At 37.7% G+C, this 7,830-nt stretch overlaps 1 pseudogene; it reads right to left on the bottom strand.

The window, feature by feature from the left end:
• Window positions 1-675: 675 nt before the first annotated feature.
• On the bottom strand, window positions 676-1,266 carry LOC115944157 (ras-related protein Rab-5A pseudogene; annotated as a pseudogene).
• Between the last annotated feature and the right edge of the window lie 6,564 nt (window positions 1,267-7,830).

Raw genomic sequence — 7,830 nt, 5'->3', positions numbered from 1 at the left:
ACTGTCTGGTTAACTGAGGGTCCAGATAGTCGTTTGTTAGATCTCGGGTGCTGAGAAATGATTTCCCCTAACCTTCCAATAAAGCAAGTAGACACACACAGCTTTCATTTTCTCCTTTTACTGAAACAGGCAGAGGGACACATGAATGTTATTAAAAATTAAGTTCAAAACACTTAAAATACTTCTATATTAGAAATTTGAGGGGCACCTGGGTGGCTCAGTCAGTTAAGTGTCTGCCTTCGGCTCAGGTCATGGTCCCAGGGTCCTGGGATCAGCCCCACATTGGGCTCTGTGCTCAGTGGGAAGCCTGCTTCTGCCTCTCCCTCTGCCTCAGCAGGGAGCCTGCTTCTCCCTCTCCCTCTGCCTCAGCAGAGAGCCTGCTTCTCCCTCTCCCTCTGCCTGCCTGTCTGCCTGCTTGTGATCTCTCTCTCTCTCTCTGTCAAATAAATAAATAAATCTTTAAAAAAAAGAAAAGAAATTTGACTCAGGGCGCCTTGGTGACTCAGTCCCTCTCACTGTTCATTCTCTCTCAAATTAACAGATTAAAAAAAAAAAGAAACTTGACTATCATAAGTCTCTTTTTGGAAGTTATACTGGACTGGGTAAGTGCACCAATTTCACTGTTATTTACATTTAGGAAGCAGAAGAATATTCCAGCTAGCTCAAAGGGGAGGTTTAATTATACTGACCCCTGGTAGGCTGTGTAGGTTTAGTAAGTTCTGCTACTCTTCTCTGGCAGAATTTGCTCCTGGATTCTGTGGTTCATTATTTGGCAGCTTTTTAGCTATTATTGTAAATATTTCATTCACATTCATTGATGTTTTAGCTGATATCTCTGTGAATAATAAACTTGTCATCTGCATAGGACTGTGCTTCCTGGAAATCTATAGCTCTTTTATTCTAGGTCAGCTTTGTTTCCTGGTAAAGCTAGGACTTGCTTGCCTCTGAGGTTCTTTAACTCAGTTTTTTGCTCTTGCAAAGGACTCCTCATTTGAGCTCTCCTCTTCACCTGTGGCTGACTGTGCTCTTCTGTACATTGGAGCTAGGCTATAGTATCATTCTCGACCACCTGTATTGCGTATTTCAGACTTCACTGTTGTATTATCATGATAGACAGCTTGGGTTACAAAAGCAGCCACAGTGGTACTATCTTGAAACTAGACTTGATAAGCCAACAGCAGACTCTCCCAGAAGTACTAGTTTCAACTGGCATATTTTATTTACAGTACTTGGCCTGTTAGGTCTTGTTGCTCCTCAATTGGCCATGTCCAAATTTGAAAGAAGTCCCTAATTTCAGTCTCCTAAATGAATTTCCAGGATGTGAGGTATCCATTTTTTTTTCTTTCTGGAGGTAAAGAAACCTGAGATTACACAAGCAACCGTGAAGCCAAAGCCTTCTGGCAGCAGATCCCAGGCATAGCCAAAGGAGGAGACTGAGCCTGAGGCTGTGGCTTTGGTCAAGGCCGTGTCTCCTCCTCCTCTTGATTTCTAACTTAATTCCATGTGGTTAGAGACTATACGTAACATGATTTCAGTCCTTTGAAACTTCTAGAGATTTTTTTAATTGCCCAGCTTACAATTTTTCTTCTGTAATGTGCTTTTGTTTGGTAGAACATTCTATAAATGTCAGTTAGATAAACTTGATTGAAGGTTGTTCATGCCTTCTGTATCCTTCCTGCTTTTGTGCTTATTCTATCCATTATCGAGAGAGGGGTATTAAAATCTCTGGCTGTAATTGCAGATTTATCTATTTATCCTTGAAGTTCTCCCAGTTTTTGCTGTGAAATAAAATACATGAATATTTTGAAGCAGTGTTTTTTAGGTGCACACAGTACATTTAGGATTATTATATCTTCTTGATTAATTGATCCTTTTATCTTGGTTTAATGTCCTTTGTTATCCCTGACAATATTCCTTGTTCCGAAGTCTGCATTTTTTATGTTAATGTAGCCACTCCTTATTTTTATTATTAATATGTATGTTGTAGACAGCATATAATTAAGTGTTGCTATTTAACCAGTCTGTCAATCTCTACATTCTAATTAGAGTGATTAGACCATTTACTTTTAATATAAATGTTGATTTGGTTGGTTTGATTTAAATCTACCCATCTTGCTACGTTTTTTCTATTTGCTTTTCTTTTTTTTCTTTTCTTTCTATTTTTAGAGAGGGAGAGAGAGGGGGAGGAAGGGTAGAAGGAGAGGGAGAGAGAAAGTCTCAAGCAGGCCCCTCACCCAGCACGGAGCCTGACTCTGGGCTTTACCCCACAACCCTGAGATCATGACCTGAGCTGAAATCAGGAGTCAGCTCAACTGACTGAGCAACCCAGGCGCCCCTCTGTTTGCTTTTCTATTTGTCCTAGCTAATCTTTTCTCTCTTTTCTTGCCTTATTTTTGATGAATTGAGTATTTTTTAAGCATTCCACTTTATCTCCGTTTTTGGCTTATTAATGATACCTCTCTCTTTTTTTAGTTGGTTGCTTCAGGGTTTACAGTGTGCAATTTTAACTTATCATAGTCTACCTTCCAATGTTATTCCATACTATGAATAATATATAAATCTTAGAATAGTTCATTTCTTTCTCCTCTCTTTTATGCTTTTGTTGCCATACATGTATCAACTTTATATTTTACTTATAAGCCCCGCTACTGTTATTATTTTTGTTTTGAATAGTCATGTATTTTTTTCATTATTATTTAATTGTGGTAAAGCACACATAACATAACACTTAACATTTTTTTTTTTTTAAAGATTTTATTTATTTGACAGAGAGAGACACAACGAGAGAGGGAACACAAGCAGGGGGAGTGGGAGAGGGAGAAGCAGGCTTCCCGCTGAGCAGGGAGCCCGATGCAGGGCTTGATCCCAGGACCCCGGAATCATGACCTGAGCTGAAGGCAGACGCTTAACGACTGAGCCACCCAGGTGCCCCAACACTTAACATTTTAAAAAAAATTTTAAGTAGGCTTCACACCCAATGTGGGGCTTGAACTCATGACCCTGAGATCAAGAGTTACATGTTCTACCAACTGAGCCAGTCAGGCATCCCCCATCTTAACCATTTTTAATTGTACACTTGGGTGGCATTCAGGACATTCACTTTATTGTGTTACCATCACCACCGTCCATCCACAGAACTCTTTTCATTTTGCAAAATTGAAACTCTACCTATTAAAGAGCCCCCCATTCTCCCCTTCCAGCCCCTGGCAACCAGCGTTTCACTTTCTGTCTCTCTGAATTTGACTACTCTCAGTACCTTTTTTTTTTTTTTTTAAAGATTTTATTTATTTGACAGAGAGAGACACAGTGAGAGAGGGAACACAAGCAGGGGGAGTGGGAGAGGGAGAAGCAGGCTTCCCGCAGAGCAGGGAGCCCGATGTGGGGCTTGATCCCAGAACCCTGGGATCATGACCCGAGCTGAAGGCAGACACTTAATGACTGAGCCACCCAGGCGCCCCTCAATACCTCTTATAAGCAGAATCATACAGTATTTGTCACTGACTTATTTCACTTAGCATAATGTGCTCAAGATTCATCCATGTTAATTTTTTGTGGAATCATCATCCTGTTTTCCTTAGAGGCTGCACCAGTTTACATTTCCACCAACAATGCACGGGGTTCCAATTTCTCTATCAGTCACATTTTAAAGCAATAAAAAATAAGAAAAAAGTTCTTATATTCACTCACATACTTACCATTTGCTCTTCTTTCTTGTAGATCCCTGTTTCCACATGATATCATTTTCTTTCTGCCTGAAGAATTTCCTTTATCATTTCTTGCAGTGACAAATTCTCTTAGTTCATATTTGTTTTAGTTTTTATTTTGCCTTTATTTTTGAAGGCTTTTCCTTTTGGATATATAATTCTATATTGGTAGCCTTTTCTCGTTTAATACTTTAAATGCTTTGTCCCATTGTTCTCTGGCTTATTCTTTTTTATTCTCTATAATGTTTCTTTTTCCTCTGATGGCTTTTAAGATTTTTTTTTCCAGTGACTGGATGATAGTATATCTTGGTGTGGTTTTCTTTTCTTTTTTTTTTTAAAGATTTTATTTATTTATCTGAGAGAGAGAGAATGAGAGACAGAGAGCATGAGAGGGAGGAGGGTTAGAGGGAGAAGCAGACTCCCTGCTGAGCAGGGAGCCCAATGCGGGACTCGATCCTGGGACTCCAGGATCATGACCTGAGCCAAAGGCTGTCGCTTAACCAACTGAGCCACCCAGGCGCCCCTTGGTGTGGTTTTCTTTGTGTTTATCCTGCTTGGGATTTGTTGAGTTTCTTGGATTTATGGGCTTATAGTTTTCATGAAATTCAGAAAATTTTCAGCCATTATGTCTTAAAATATTTTTTCTATTACATTCTCTTCTCTATTTCTAGGACTCAAACTAGATATATATATTAGACCACTTGATATTGTTTACAGTCACTGAAACTGTTTCTTTTTTTTTCCCCCAATTTTTTTTCTCTATTCTTCAGTTTGGATAGTTTCTGTTGCTTTGTCTTCAAGTTACTGATCTTTTCTTTGCAGTGTCTAAATGCTTTTACTCATATCTGGATAGTTTTTTTTTTATTTTGAAATTGTGTTTTTCATCTCGAAGTTGCATTTAGTTCTTCATATATATATATAAAATCTCTTCTCTTTCCTTCACAGTGTTCATTTTTTTCTTTAAACCTTTGAACATGTTGGGCATATTTAAGAAGACTTTTAACGTCCTTTGCTAGTTTTGTCAATTCTGTCATTTCTTTCTATTGAATGATTTCTTTCTTGGTTATTGGTCACATTTCCCTGCTCTTTTGCATCTTTAGTGACTTTTTTTTAACGATTTTATTTTTTTTTTTAAGATTTTATTTATGTGAGAGAGCCAGAGAGAGCACAAGTGAAGGGGTGAGGCAGAGGCAGAAGCAGACTCCCCACTAAGCAGGGAGCCTGACTCAGGGCTCAATCCCAGGACCCTGGGATCATGACCTGAGCCGAAGGCAGACGCTTAACTGACTGAGCCACCCAGGAGCCCCTATTTATTTATTTTAGAGAGAGCGGGAGAGAGTGCCCTTGAGGGGGGAGGAGAGAGAAGATCCCAAGTAGACTCTGTGCTGAGGGTGGAGCTCAACTTAGGGCTTAGTCTCACGACTCCAAGATCATGACCCGAGGCAAAGCCAAGAGTCGGATGCCCAACTGACTGAGCCACCCAGGCACCCACATGTTTAGAGACTTTTGATGGGATACTGAACAAAGTGAATGTTGTAGATATGAGCGTTTTTGAGTGTGTTTGTCTTATTTTTTCTGTTAGCAATTAAGTTACTTGTTTATCAGCTTGATCCTTTTAACCTTTTTTTTTATATAGGTCTAAAATTAAAGTGGCCTTTACTGCAAGGCTAATTTAGCTGCTAAGGCCTTACTCTATTGGTATCTCTACCAAAAGCTGTGATCTCTGGTTGGTTGAAATGCAAATATCTCCCAACCGTGTGTGAAATTTTAGAATTTCTCATTTTTCAGTTCCCTGGTCATTCTTTGCCCAGTCTTTTGGAGTTAAACTTTACTCATGCTTTTCTTAGTATTCAACAAAATCTCAAGGGGAGTCCCATTCAGATTTATAGAACTCTTTCTACATAGTTCCCTCCTCTCTAGAATTTAGCACCTTGACTTCCAGCCACTTCAGTCTCTCTTAAATTCTGTCTCTGTTTTATAACTTAAGCAAAACCACCATGTTGTACTTTGGATTTCCTTCCCTGCATTTGGTCTCAAATGTGCCTTCAGACAGAAAGCTGGGACAGTTATACATTTAGGTTTATAATCTATTTCAAATTATTTTTTTTTAAGATTTTATTTATTTATTTGACACAGAGAGGGAGAGAGCAAGCACAAGCAGGGAGAACGGTAGACAGGGGAGAAACAGGCTCCCCGCTGAGCAAGGATCCCGATGTGGGGCTCAGTCGACCTGAGCTGAAGGCAGACGCTTAACTGACTGAGCCACCCAGGCACCCTTCTATTTCAAATTAATATTTGTATATGGTATGAGGTTGATGTCAAGGTTCATTTTTTTCTATATAGATACCTATTTGTTTCAGTACCATTTGGTGAAAAGACTCTCCTTTCCCCATCAAATCATGTTGGCACCTTTATTGCCATATAAATATATGTGTGTCCATTTTTGGACTATATTTCTTTCCATTGATCGTTGTCTGTTTTCATACTAATACTATAATGTGGCTCTTGACAAGAATTTATGAAAGATCTAATGAGTGGTTCTGACATGAAATAAATACTTCATTTGACTTTATAATGTTTTGAAAAATAGATTTTGAGTTTGAATTTGAAATACAGTGTTTCCACCAACTTGAATATAATGTTATGCTATGTCATTTAATAATTGAATGAAGAGATATATTTTAAACATACTTGTCTTACAGAGACCTTTTAATAAAAGTGAAATTTGGAGAAAGCATTGAGGACTTACAGACCTGCCGACTCTTAATTAAACAGTACATCCCGACAGGACTTTTTGTGGATCCATATGAGTTGGCTTCATTACGAGAGAGAAACATAACAGAGGTACAACTATTAGAGGATTTTTTTGAGAGAGAGAAATTATTTTAGGGATGCTATAATTTGGATTAGGAAAGAATAATAGACAAGACAACATTGTATTTTTTATTCATTTTGTTAAAGTGTGTAAAGTAACTTTTTTTTTAGGTAGGATGGAAGTATCCTTTAAAAAGTGAGTGATATGTGTCAAACTTGTCAGTAATAAGCCAACTAAACTGAGCTAGTTAAATGCTTTTTGCTAGAATGGTTCTTAGTTTCATGACTAAGAAAATTATATGTCTTTGAGAAGATTAATGATTAATACTGCTTCAGCAGCATTTAACAGTATTGTTTGAGTGACATATATATGAACACCTGTATAATTAGGATGTGGGAGGAAAGGAAGCTGATACTTATTGGCTATCTGTATGTCAGACATCTTCTTCTTTTTTCTTTCTTTCTTTTTTTTTAAGGAAGCAAGGTAAAATTAAGCATTAGAGAAAGATTATGTACCATACCCTTTGCATAGATCAATCTTTATAACAACCCTAGTAGTAGTATTTCTCCATTTTATACATAAGGAAACTGAGGCACAAAAAGGCCAGGTAACTTATCCAGGATCACACAGGTAAATGGAAGAGCCAAGAGATAAATCCAGGGCTGTCTAATTACAAAGTTGTTGCTCTTTCCAGAAATGAATTTTATTCCTTAGTTAACGGGGTCTCTGACTTTTGGTAAAAATCACTTGGGGCCACTTTTTGTGCAGATTATGTCTTCCTGGGAAAGCTTAATTCAGTAGGTCTAGATTGGACCCCAAAGTCTGTTTTAACTCAGATGATTCCTATTAAGAAATTTTGGGAAGCACCGTCTTTATTCTTAAGATTATAATCTATATGTGAATATAAAAGAGGCAAAATATACTAGGAGTCATTTATGATGACAATTTATTTCTAATTGTGGTTTAGGCCAATTTCTTCACCTGTTTTAATTACTTATTTAAATTTTTTTGAATAGGTAATTATATTCTCATGGTTCAAAATTCAAAAGGTATAAAAAGGTGTACAATGATGAGCTTCCACCTATCTCAACCCCCATTCACCAAGTTTCTTCCTGTGTTCTGAGTTTTTTTTGTACATATATAGCAGTTTAGATAAACATGTTCACATATATGGCAGTCTCAGTAAATGTATACATGTGGAAATACCTCATTGCTTTTTTCCTCCTTTCTTTCCTTCACTGAGTCATGAATTCTGAATGAGGCTTTTAAAATTTTAAATAATAGGTTTCACATTTAAATGTGGTTCTTGGC

The sequence above is a fragment of the Leptonychotes weddellii genome, unplaced genomic scaffold, assembly GCF_054177405.1.
Source record: "Leptonychotes weddellii isolate Sample4059 unplaced genomic scaffold, ASM5417740v2 HiC_scaffold_4591, whole genome shotgun sequence".
NCBI classification, from domain to species: Eukaryota; Metazoa; Chordata; class Mammalia; order Carnivora; family Phocidae; genus Leptonychotes; species Leptonychotes weddellii.
Note: the sequence above shows the minus strand (reverse complement) of the source record. Positions and strands in the feature narration are given on the sequence as shown.